Here is a 13,044-nt window from a genome sequence, read left to right as displayed (position 1 = left end):
ATAATGGAATTGCATATCTAATATAGCTCAATAATTCCATATCAATTTTTCACAGTTTACAAGTGAAAAGATGTTTTTTTCTAACTGCTAGACCTGCAAAGTCAGCCTGAGATTGGAAAGTCAAGCTATGTTCTTTTCAGCAGTGATAACAATTCTGCAGGCCAAATTCTGCTCTCAGTCACTCACTGGAATCCCATTGTCTGCAACATATACATCAACTGTCTTCAATAGAGTAAATGAGGGCAGAATTTGCCCCTCCTACTGGCACTCAGTTAACAATTCTGTTCATGCTGCATGAGTCTACTTTCCCAGGGGTGTGTTGGCTCTGGAGGGCAAACAAGAGTAAAATGTAGTAAAAATTCACTTTTCCACTAGGGTAAGCACATCTGATTATAAATACACTGAGGAAAGATAGTCAAGAAAGAATATGCCACTTTTCATATTAAGTTTTGAAAGATCAAACTGTTCATCAAGACAAACAACAAGTAAACCTACATACTCTCCTAGTCTGAGATCAGTAAATTAAGGTAGCCAAAAATATAACAGACTAGGATCAGATAGACCAAAATATATCATCTACAGTTCAGCACCAGGAGCCAATTCAGTTCTAAGATTTATATTCATGTTCAGTTACACCATGTCTACACTATCACTTATGTCACCAAAACTTTTGTCAGTCAGGGGTGTGAAAAAACACCCCCCTGAGCCACATAGGTTTTGCCAGCATAAGCGCCTGTGTGCACACTGCTGTGTCAGTGAGAGATGCTCTCCCACTGACATAGATACTGTTGCTCATTGAGCTGGTTTTATGTCAACAAGAGAAGTTTCTCCCGTTCGCATAATGCAGCTAAACGAGCCATCTTCATGGGCATTTTGAGATTTGTAGATTTTGAGATTTCTAAGCCACCTCACTTTAAACACGAAAATAATTAGTTGAAAAATCTCTTTTATCTTTGCAGCTATTTAAATAGTTCACATTATGTTCTGTACCTTTAAAACAAATTTGGATCCATAGAATGTAAAATACACTAGCAGGTTCAAGGAGGTATAGTAAATTAATTTCATGCCAGGGTTCAGATGATAATTATAAAATCATTTGATCATCAGAACTGTTTTATGATGTCATCAGAACTGTTCATTTGTATACAGAGTCACAGAAGCATAGGGTTAGAAGGGAACGCAAAGGTAATCTAGTCTAACCCCATCAAGATGCAGGATTTGTTGGTCTAAACCTCTCTTGAGACCTCCTTCCAATTTGACATTATAATTAATAATTACTCAGTGTTTGCAGTTGTTTAACCAATTATGTATCCATTTAATGGTAGTTCCATCAAGCTTGCATTTCTCCGACACACTTATAAAAATATCATGTGGGATTGTGTCAAAAGCCTTGCTAAAGTCCAGGTATATTATGTTCTTTGCATTCCCCCATCTACCAAGGAAATCAAACTGATTTGGCATGATTTCTCTGTAAATTACTGTAGCCAACCATTATTTTTCATTTAAAATATAGTTATGGTGGAAAATCCTTCTCCCTCCCCCCCGAAAGTTTCCATAGAAAGATTTTTTTTTATACAAAAGAAACTTTATTTCAGTGGGGAAGTTAGCTATAGCTTTCCCCATCCCAACCCCTCCCCACATACTTTAAAACAATGGAAATTACCTTTCAATTACAAAACTAAAATCTAACTAACCAAAAGAACTGAGGCCATCGAAAGTTAAGGCTAACTGTCTGGGGGCTTGTCTACATCAGAAAGTTGCAGCGCTGGTGAGGGAGTTACAGCGCTGCAACTTAGGAGGTGTACACATCTGCAGGGCACCACCAGCGCTGCAACTCCCTGTTTGCAGCGCTGGCCGTACTCCCGTTTTGTCTCGGGTGTAGAGGATCCAGCGCTGGTGATCCAGCGCTGGTAATCAAGTATAGACACTTACCAGCGCTTTTCTTGACCTCCGTGGAATAAGCAGGTATCCCAGCATACCTGAGGAAGCCTCTGGTAATCAAGCTGGTCTCCTTCCCCGGCTTGCTCTCGCGTTCCCCGAACCCCGAGCAAGCAGGTCTCCTTCCCTGAGGTTTGCTGAGTGGTTCGGGGAACGCGAGAGCAAACCGGGAAAGGAGACCAGCTTCGCCGCGGTTTGCTCTCTCGTTCCCCGAACAAGCAGGTCTCCTTCCCTGCGGTTTGCAGGGTGGTTCGGGGAACGCGAGAGCAAACCGCGGCGAAGCTGGTCTCCTTTCCCGGTTTGCTCTCGCGTTCCCCGAACCCCCCCTTGAAGCCGCCCAACAGCGCTGCAGTGTGGCCACATCTAACACCACTTGCAGCGCTGGTTGCTGTAAGTGTGGCCACTCTGCAGCGCTGGCCCTATACAGCTGTACTAATACTGCTGTAACAACCAGCGCTGCAAAATTTTAGATGTAGACATGGCCTGGGACTTGCTCTTGTATGCCTAAATATTGCTGCAAATGTTGAAGTTAAGATCATCTGCTGTTGTGAAACTCCCGTGCTACACAACCTGGGCACAACAGAATAAACTAAACTAAAATTACAATGAATTCGCCTGTTTTTGTCCATTTAATCTCAGATTCTCAGTGTGATTTTTCCTGCAATTTTTTCTTTTGCACTACATTAACACGCTGATCAGTCATATATCAAACTGAAAATCCATATGAAAAGCAGCCACATTTGATAGTAACAATAGTCAATTCAGCTCACAAGTTTGACATCACACCTGTAAAATATGAGCATTTGGAAACAAACACAATTATTACTTTAAGATATCTAGTCTGACATTAAAATCAAAATGTCAGCCCATTTGGAAGTACTGCATAGTGAGCAACAAAAACTTTTTGCCAAAGAACAGGGAAAAGAAAATCCAAGAGACGTGAATCTGATGGCAGTCTTTTTAAGCACATACCTCCGACAAGTAGCAGAGAAGAAATCCATTTTAGAAAAGATGCTGAAAGACCTTTCTGTCCACCTGGCAAATTTCTTGTGCTGTTTAAAAAAGCAAGACGGTTCAGATTATGAACCGAGTCATATCTGCAATATTACCACTAGTGCCAAATAAATAGGTAAATAAAAGTAAATTTTGTCCACTGTGTATTCCATTAGAAAGAATTTTTCTTAGAAAGACAGCAACCCCCCACCAAAACTCAAAGTAAGATATTCGGCCTTTAAAGCAGAGCCTCTGTTTGAATATGGGAGGAAGGCTGTACACCCCTGCAACGCTGGGCTCTGGCAACCCTATTGCCTTTTTACTGTGCTTCTATATTAGACTCCAATTTGTGCTCTGCACTAATGAACAATAAGACCTCAAGTAGTTAGGTCTAACACTTCTAAATGACAATTAAGGAATTAAATTCCTTAATACAATAACAGGCAAACAAATACAAGAAGTGGCAAACAGCCAAAAAATAAGGCCGATAAAATCCATCCTCTAAAAAAAATGCTGGGTTGCCAAACAGACCTGACTGCAGCTTATGAAAGATTCTGTAAAATCCAAAATTGGATTTCCTGTTCTATCCCATGCTTAGTATTAACTACAGAACACGCAGGTATAGGATTTATTTATAAGTATACTTCTTTATTTTAACCCCTCCCCCCGCCCCACAAGATAACTGACATAAATGAACTAAGGTCCATGATTAAATGTTCTGCCAGCTTACCTGATAAAACAAGAGTTTCCAATGTATTACAAGAAAGAAAAGCATCCAGAAATAATGGTGATGAAATGCTCTCTAATGAAGTTGTTCATATTTCCAGTTCCAAAAGATTAACAAGTATTTAGAATTGCTGCATTCTCATTGGGAAAAAACAGAGACCTCTGCAGTATCCTCTCTCCTTCATCCTCAGCTTCCTGTTCTGAAGCTCGCTCTATGGTACCTAATAGAAAACAGCAAATAGCTTTGTGGGGGGTGGGGAAGAGAAAGGGAGAGCCTTCACCTTACGGGACAGCTCCATCTACTGGCAAAATGAAAGAACCAGCTGTAACCAGCAGATTTTTTTAAGTCTCTTTGGCCAGAAGAGCATCTTTTACAAGTCCGTGCATATCTGTTCTATAGATCCACACTCCTTCAGAGCAGAAACAAAGAGCAAGGATTAAACTAATAAGTTAATTGAGTTTGCCTGATTTTAAAAATGAACAAAATGAAACAAAATTGTTTTGTTGTTTAAATTTTCACTTAAGTTTTAAAAATTGGATACTGTTTATTCCTGAAACATAGGAACAAAGCAAATAAAACTAAAATCTCTTGGGAATGAATGATTTATTTATATCATAGAGTCACAGAGCTTAAGGGCAGAAGGTACCACCAGGTCATCTATTCTGACCTCCTCTTTTGGGGAATGATTTCTTTATATCAAAATTCATTGTTATGATTTATTATGATGACAGCAGAAATCCTTCAAGTATATGTTGCTATGCATCTCTCAACTGACTGCTATTTGTACTCTATCTCACCACTGCATTTGAATGGTGAATTTACCATTATTTAGCTATAGTATCATCAAAAACTTTAATATGACAGGATGTGATTGATATCCCATCTGTATATTATGCTGTCTTGTCAGTCAAATGTATTGCTACACACAACTATGATGTTAGGTCCATGTGTTACAAGGTTTTAGAATAACAATTGGGACACCAAATCTTTAAAAAAATGATGCATTTTGAAATTCAAACGGCTAAGTGACGGTACCTTCCAGCAGAGCAAACTCACAACTGCACTGGCTCCTAGCTTTATTTTTATTATCAAAGCTAAATCTGAGAGCATTACACACTTCTAGTTTTGTTTCTTGACAAAAAATGAACTGTTAAAAACTGGAATAACCATAGGCAAGTGCTTTTGAAAGTCATAGCTTTACCTAAGCTGGGGTGCAATGGGTGCAGAGCAACCAATGGTGTTAGGGAATGGGACAATGCAGGATGGGATCCTAGCAGTGAGCAGACAAGGAAAGGGTTCTGAGTGGAGGAAGAAAAGCTGAAAATAATAAAACATTTATTTCATTACGTAATATATGCATTTGGCAAGTGCAGATAAAAAACAAATAAGCAGCCATGTATAATGAGGCTGTCCTGTCCAATATTGTAGCTATAAAATGTTTGAATATGTAATTCATTGACTCTAAAGAGTCTGCAGATTATTGGAGCCAGCAGAATCATTTTACACACTGTCTTGATAGGGCATTTCATGTCTTATTTTATATACTAGCATCATGGGATTTTTATTATGGCTTAAATTCTGCTTGGACCCAAATCCTATGGGGAGCTGAGCTCTTTCAACTCCCATTGATGCAATGGGAGTTAAGATGCTCAGCACCTCATAGGAAGCATTCAGCACCTTCAGAATCAGGGCTTTATGATCCAGCTTTAAATATTTACTAATACTTCAATATTATGAGCATTTCTTCTAACAAGTACAATAAATCCATCCCTATAAACATCTAAACGTGCACTGCAAATGTTAACGTTATTATAATTATAATCCTTAAGATTCTAAATATTTAGTTTGGGGGGGAAAAAAACCAAACCAACGTTCCTATAGTTTTAAGCTGCTATAGGAACACAGGAGGAAAATTCTGTTTATGAAGTAGAAAAGAATAAAATCAATAGGAAAGAAACTGTATTTGAAGCTTCTGAGAAGGTATTACAAACTGTATAGGGAAAACACATTTTAAGAATACCTTGGCTGTACTCCTTTAACATTAATGTTACTTGCACTTTTGAACTGTGCTGCTCTACAAAAAGATGTATATGTATGCAAAAATGTTCAAAATCGTATCAAGAAAGGCTGTTGAAATTAAACCTCCTTTCAAGATGGATGCCAACATGACAAGATATTTAATTTCAATACCATTCTTTTAGATGGTCTACATTGTTTTTAAATTGTTTTTTTTTAATTGAGTATGAAAGGTCCCAGCCTGACAACATTGGAAACTGAAGCTTTCTGTGCACAGGACAAATACAAAATGGACAGAATCTGTGCAAGCTTTCTCCCTTGAATGTGCCTCAATCCTGTTGTAGAAAGACTGCATATTCACTCCGTGACCCTTCTGCTGCGATCACCAGTGAGATCACTGGTTGTGAGCTTGGCTTTTATGAGACGAACATTGGTCCACTAGTCATTCTATGTAGGCCAATGAACAGTTGTCCAACAGTTCAGGCTGGTCACAGGTACACAGATGGCATATGAATCCCAGATCCAAAGGTGGAAAGATCCATAATTCATTACCAGTCCCTTGAATCAAACGTGCACCTTAATTGCTAGGTTCTTATTTAGCTTTAACCATTTGCAGATTCATCTGAATGAGCTTTTTTATATGTTACAAAGCTCCGAAAGGTCCTTGAAAGAGCTGCAACAGATCAGTTGCTTGTGGTAAAAGGAACACATTTTGAGACAGAATCTCCCTCAAGAGCTGAAAGATCTGGCAAACACAGTCAGTATTACACAGTTGCCAGAAGTAGTGCTTTTCAGGGCCAGTATTTCTGAAAATGACAAAAATGCAAGGCAGTGGCAAGTACAGATTTTAGATAGGTGAAGTGGCAAAACTACCATCCCTGAAGTTTGTAAGTATAAACTGGGTTCTGTAAGCCTATGCTAAAAGGTATTCCTTTTATTACCTACATATAGCACTTTAAATGTTGTCATTTTCAAAATGGACTAAATAAGGAGACACTAGAATTCAGATAAATAAACGCAGGCCGTGCAACACAAAAAGATTCTTATATGAGGTCTTGAACTAGTTAGCATGCCTAACCTGCGTTCTATTTTAGTTCTGTACTTTTACTGACCCTAGCCTACTCTATATGGAACACTTTGAATTTTCCACAATTTAATCACAATTTTAGAAGCACTCATACTAATATACTGTAAAGGTGTTCAGTGTTTAATAGGTCTTGAAATGACTTTTTTTCCTCAGGTATCAGTAGTGGAATGTAACTGGGTTGAAGGTACCTAAAGGACCTTTTAAAAAGGATGCAGCATGCAAGACAAAAAATTTTTTAACTGCCTTATGAATTTCTTGTAGCTCCAGTTTTGTCAGAGACAGCATATACTGAGGTGCTGTAGTCTAGCCCCACCAAACTTCAGTAGCTTTTAATGACCGATGGAGTACTGTGGCTTTAACACAACTTGCCAATTTGTCCCGGAACTATTCTATGCCAAGCCATCAGACCTAGGATTTGAGAGGGTCAGAAGACTCTTCCATAAGCAAGTCATTATAAACAGTTACAGAGTTTCTACAGTGTAAATCCTTACTGTATATTTAATATTTGAAACCTATATATTCTGCCCCAGTTCAGAAAAAGTTTTATGGATTCCCTTCATCATATAAGCTTTTCCTACAAGAAGATAAGAGGGGAAGAAAGAGTTCGTACCACCTTATGTTGAACCACTTCTCTCAACAAGGAAGATACTATTTCTATCTAGTTAAAAATACATTTCAAACACCAGCAACTTTATGATACACAAGTTATTCATCATGACAAAAATTTTGCTCACTCCTCATTGCACACATGCTGAAAACCCTTCCCACCTATCATACAACATGAATAATCAGATTCCAAGGGCCTGTGTGGCAGAACTCATGCCAACATGCTACACCAGTGACAGCAAGTGTGCCTCATGACTCTTACTGAAACTCTGAGGCTGCAGTAACTCCCATGTTTCCTGTGCCTCTTCTCCACAAGCAACAATGGCTTGTGGCTTTGCACAATGGACGATCCACCAGCCAGCCCCCTTTCTGCTCCTCCCCCCGACTTGTTCTGACTAGAGGTCTGCTTGGACCTAATTTTAAAGCCCTGCCTGAACCTGACTAGATCACAGGCAAGCTGAACCTGACCCAGGCTTGTTTTCATACCAGACCCAAACCGAACACTTGTAGTCAGGTCCTTTTGAGAGTCTGGTTGCAAGGATCTAGCCTGGCCTGGCCTCCATTATTTCCCACCCTCGCTCCCATGGTCTGATCCCCCGTCTCAGTGCAGTGCCATGCACCGGAAGGAGTGCAAGTTTCCGCTTTCTGGGCTGCTACCCCCAAACCTGTGTCATCACTACTGCTGCTGCTTTGTCCTGGGAGAGGCTTCCTGCTCCCCAGACCTGTAATCCGTCTCCAGATTTGGGGAGAGTCCCCTGTGGTTGGAAAGAAGCAAACATTGCCTCAGAGCATAAATGGGTAAATTTACCATATTGCACTTGGAGACTGCCAGTGCAGTGCAGCTCCCTTTTTTGTGAACTGTGGCTTAATAGCCAGGTTTTGGTCCTTGTATGCCTTTCCGACTCAGCATCATCATTTACACTGTAAACTGGAAAAACTAATGTATAAATCTCAGGAAATTTCTAGAATTATGTTTCAGAAGGTGTGATGTTCAGCAATGGCAGGAAACCATGACACCAGTAATACTGAAAACTCTGTGTAATTGTTGGAGAAGGGGCTGAGAACAACAATTTTGTCAGGTATGACCACAGCATACATTTCAGATGCCAGTGCATTAAAAGATCTTCCCATATTCTTGTAGTCTTCTAATTTCTCTTTTGCTTACTTGATGTTCTGGGGATTAAAGCTATTCCAAGAGTTGCACTTTGTTTGAAAAATGGAGTGCAAGGAATCTACAAGGCAATCCGGGGCAAGAGAGAGAGAAGATCCAGATAACCTGGTAGGTTAGAGATAGAAATGACCCAACTGATAATATGAATAGTTCTGCAGTCACAGAAAAGCTATGGAGGCAAGTAGGGTTGGAAGAAATCATTCTTGCTGGATAACCAGAAACCGGAAAAAATCAGCCAGCTAATGTCCAGAGAAAATGGAATATTATATTCTTCTAACCAGTTACAGTGCAAAGGCTGAAAACCCTCTGAAAAAGAAAGAGAATTATTTTTGTCCTGGAGACAGAGCATCTCTACAATTTACCCAGGTGGGTCCCTAGGATGGCAAAGCAGCACTCGATAGATTTTGTGACATTCTGAATGTTTTCATGGAACTAAACACAAATGAAAAATGACAGTTCTGCATTTCAAAGGCTTGGGATTTTTAAAAGCCCAAGCCTGTCTGAAGTTTTTGAATTATAACACTACAGACCAATATGCATTTATATCTGAGGTGAGATACAGTCAAATTAAGCTGTTTACAGCTTTGCTTTAGCAACTTAATATTACGTTTGTAAATTCTAATTTAGTAAGTATATTCTGAATTTTTTTTGTCAGCACACACAATATATATATCTCAATTGCCCAGTTGTGATAGACTGATCCAATCTTGTCTTTATACAAATGATACTCGCGTATATTGTAAATTGTTTGACATCATAATTAAACTGTTGTCACAGATGTTTACGATAAATAAATTATTCCAAAATAATTGTAAATCACATCATCATCATCATGTTTGCAGTACATCTCTGGTGCTCAGGGCAGTGATGAAGCTCCTCCACTCCTGTATGTTTCTGGCAAGTCTTTCAATGATTCCTCAGCTGTGCCCCAGGTTTTTCAGCACATGCTATAGTGTTTTTTCTGTGCTCCTAATTTTTAGTGCAATTTTCAGAAGGTCCATAATGCAGCAGAAAACTGGTTTCATTGTGTGGAACTGGGATATAGGGTGCCCAGGGGGACCCTGATCTATACGGTATGAAGTGTAGAAAGGAGAGGGATACTGTGAAGCAGGGTTGTGGCCACTATGTCCATGAACTGAGCAATTCCTATGTCCCATGTCCTATGTCCATGAACTGAGCAATTCCACCAGGCCACAGAAACACATGAAAAGGGAACAGTGGCCATTAGTCCCTACCCCAATCCATACTCTGCAGTAGCTATTTTGGAGTAATTCCATATCACACATTGCAGTTTGGAGTTGTGGATTTCATTTTATATATGGCTGATCACATAGCCTGCAAGTGAGTTTCACACTCTCCCAGAATTTAACCCTTTGTATCTTAGTCATGTATTTGGGCCTTGGCAGGCTGAGAGATATTGTAACGGCACTGCAATCTACAACATCTGCAATGATGCACAAAGTAGAATAATGATAAAATTTCAAAAACCAGCGGCATATATTTAAAAAAAAGAAATCAATGACTTTGTGTAATTAAATAGCTTAGCCTGTTAACGTTCTTTGAACCAATACAAAAAATTATATTCACAATATTCTATCCCATGGCTCCTTTTTATGTACGCAGACACAATGCACTAATTCTTTTAGAATGGTGTAGGCAGAAACAAGCTTACAAACTTTCATCAGAGCAGTAAAGGCACATCATTATGTGGTGCCTTTCAGTTTTGATTTTAAAAAATCCATACACCAATATATGCTACAACTGTTTTAGTAGTTTGCTTTCAAGAAACAGCTGGATAGATTGAAGTGCCAGAATTTTCCTTTAAAACATTATACAACAGCACTATGCATAGTAAAAGAGGTGTTTTCATTATGCCAGACAGAAGTATTTTCTTGACTCTAACTTCTTCTTTCACAAAGTAATTAATAAAAGTTGTCAGCCTGGCACTTCTGCTAAATTATACCATATAGTACAACTTGATCATGTGTTATCACAAGAAAGATTTTCATTTAACAAATAGTAACTAGTGAGCTGAGATCATGATAAACAGACAGCTTGATTGATTGACAGCATTGTACCAGGGGAGACAGAGCTCTTAATAATTATGGAAGTTATCACTTTCAAGAACAGTGTTGCATTGAAACTATTAACTGATTATTTTCAAAAAAGTGAGGAATAATTATTTTGCAAAATTGGACAGAGCATGTTTAAAGGATTATCCCCATCAAAATTAGCTCTGGAAGAAATGTATTTATTTCATCTTATTTAGATACAAGAAAGAATCAAACAAAATTTTTCTCATCAACAAATATGCCACTGTTAAACTATAAAATCCTCTAAATTAGAGAATAATGTTCTTTAATACCACACCTTCTATGGTAGGAAAATCTATAATTCTTTACACATGTTTTTTTTTCAAATATGTTCAGATGCTCATTAACAGAGACAAATACTATAGTATGTACGTGAATAATTTTTAAAGTTCATGTATTAAACAGCCTCTTTTTCAAGATCCTAGTAGTAAGCTAATAGAACTTAATAAGTCAATACACCTGCTCACTGAAGCTCTCTCACATCCACTCATATTCAGTTTAAACAGTCTTTGGTTTTACAAATTACCACCTCCTCTAATTCAGTTGTGTCACTCTTTTACTTTACTGAACAGTGCTTAGTAGCTGTCCATGGTGCTATACACGTAATTGAGCTGTAGAATAAAGGACTCCTGATATACCAGAATACTTCCAAATTATTATATGTGCCTCATTAAATGGTAACTGTCCTAACAAGTGAGCCAGCCTTACTGAAATTCCCTACACGAGACTGCAGTATCAATGTTATGCTGTTACTTCCTAGGGCCTATTCTGCTGCATTCCATTAGTGATCATTCTATTCACCACCTGACAACCCTCACTGTAGGAATATACTCTATAGAAAGATCCATTCCGTATATTTTATGGTTCATTTTCCAACATGAGTATAAATTTAACAATTTTACTTGAGTTCCCCTGGTGCACCAAAAACCTAAAGCAAGTTTAGCCAGCATATATTGTCCTGACATTCTGCAGAGGGCTCACTAACTGTAGTTTTGTCTGCAGCATTCACCTCCAGTATATTACAGTTGTGTAAATTCATGCAGTCATACAATAAATGATAGCTGAATATCCTTCAGACTTTAACTGTTGTCTTTAAAAATAATCAAGTGAGGCAAGGAAATAAAATATAAAGCAGCTCTTTTGGGAAGGAAGCATATTTGTAATGTGAGGCAAAGGAAATGCAACAGCCAAGAATTGCAGTAAATCTCTCCGAGCTAATAGCTACATCTAATAATGCTTTCCCACAACACCTCCAAGCAAATGGATTTTGTTCATTGTTTAATCAGTCAAATCAACAATAATCCCCACATGGATAGATAAGATGTTTGTTAAGCAAACCCTAATTTATGATTTATTTATTTGCAAAGTGCCCTAAAGCTGGGATGGCTAGAAGAAAGATTACTCTGCTTATTCAAGCATGCTGACAGAGCTGGTTTTTACTAGCAATTTCTCTCTGCATCTCACAGCATGGCTGACAGTCATCTGCACAGAAAAACAGCATATTTACCACTAAATCATGCAAAAACATTTACCCAAGAAGATGTAGCAAAGGTCAGAATCCACTTCCATACCCCATGAAGCATTAAGCTGAAGGAGCAATCCCACTGGCTTGCTCAGGCCAGTAGTCTCTCTCTCCTACACTTGACCTAGACTGCCTTACATAATGAGGAATCAGTGCTGTATCCCCTGTGGTAGAGCAAAGCTGAATGTCATCACTGGAAAAAGCAGGCAGTACTGGCAGAAGACAGGCTGTTAGTTTGCATGGAGATCACGAAGTCTTTTTTTCCTGAGTATTCTGGGAGAAAAGGCAAGAATAGCTCAGAAAACCTGGTATCATTCCTCCCCTGGAATGAATGACTGGAAGGAATGAGGGTGTTACATATGATGCAGACCGCAAGTGCAAAGGCTGCATCTGTGCTCAATGCAAACCCCTAACACAATTTCTGTCACATTGTATCTAAAGGACTGCGTAGCTACAGCTAATAGGAGAGCAACAGCAAGGCAAGTAAAGAAGGAGAAGCACAGACTACTGCTGTATACAATTGTATCTAAACTAGTTATGGTGAGTAGAAGAAAAATAAGGAGAGTATTAGATAAACATGAAATACTGGAATTTCCAAAGGGAACATTATATTCCTCTAAATAAATATCTTAGTGCATGTATCTTAGTGAACTAGTTCCTGGAAGAAATGCCATTTGTGATCTGATTTACATAGTGTTACAGAAGAGAAGCTGCTGCATTACAAGGATTTTGATATTTTCAAACAAACTGTGTACTAAAAATATTTCTGGCTCTGATGATTTTCAGGTTACTTTTGGTAGCAAGGACTGATATGTTTTGAAGAGAAGCTTTTGAGAATTTCCTAGATTATTATTGTTTGTAATATACTAACATTTCCTTTGTGGGGGACAC

The 13,044-nt window shown here is 38.6% G+C and overlaps 1 protein-coding gene across 10 annotated transcripts in view; it reads right to left on the bottom strand.

The window, feature by feature from the left end:
• The window catches only part of LOC127030195 (sodium channel protein type 1 subunit alpha), a 358,700-nt gene that overhangs the window by 179,335 nt on the left and 166,321 nt on the right, over positions 1 to 13,044 (bottom strand). For 2 of the 10 annotated variants that reach the window (XM_050916255.1, XM_050916252.1), the window contains exons 1-3: positions 12,164 to 12,458; positions 3,662 to 3,878; positions 2,911 to 2,990 (exon numbers count right to left, since the gene is read on the bottom strand). The exons of 1 other annotated variant lie outside the window; for it this stretch is intronic. The gene's annotated coding sequence lies outside the window, so the exon portion shown is untranslated. Of the gene's footprint in view, positions 1 to 2,910; positions 2,991 to 3,661; positions 3,879 to 12,163; positions 12,463 to 13,044 lie in introns of those variants that run through there. 7 more of the 10 variants (XM_050916257.1, XM_050916256.1, XM_050916249.1 and 4 more) reach the window with 6 other exon arrangements.

Source organism: Gopherus flavomarginatus, chromosome 10, assembly GCF_025201925.1.
Source record: "Gopherus flavomarginatus isolate rGopFla2 chromosome 10, rGopFla2.mat.asm, whole genome shotgun sequence".
NCBI lineage: Eukaryota > Metazoa > Chordata > Testudines > Testudinidae > Gopherus > Gopherus flavomarginatus.
This window is presented reverse-complemented; position numbering and strand designations above follow the sequence as displayed.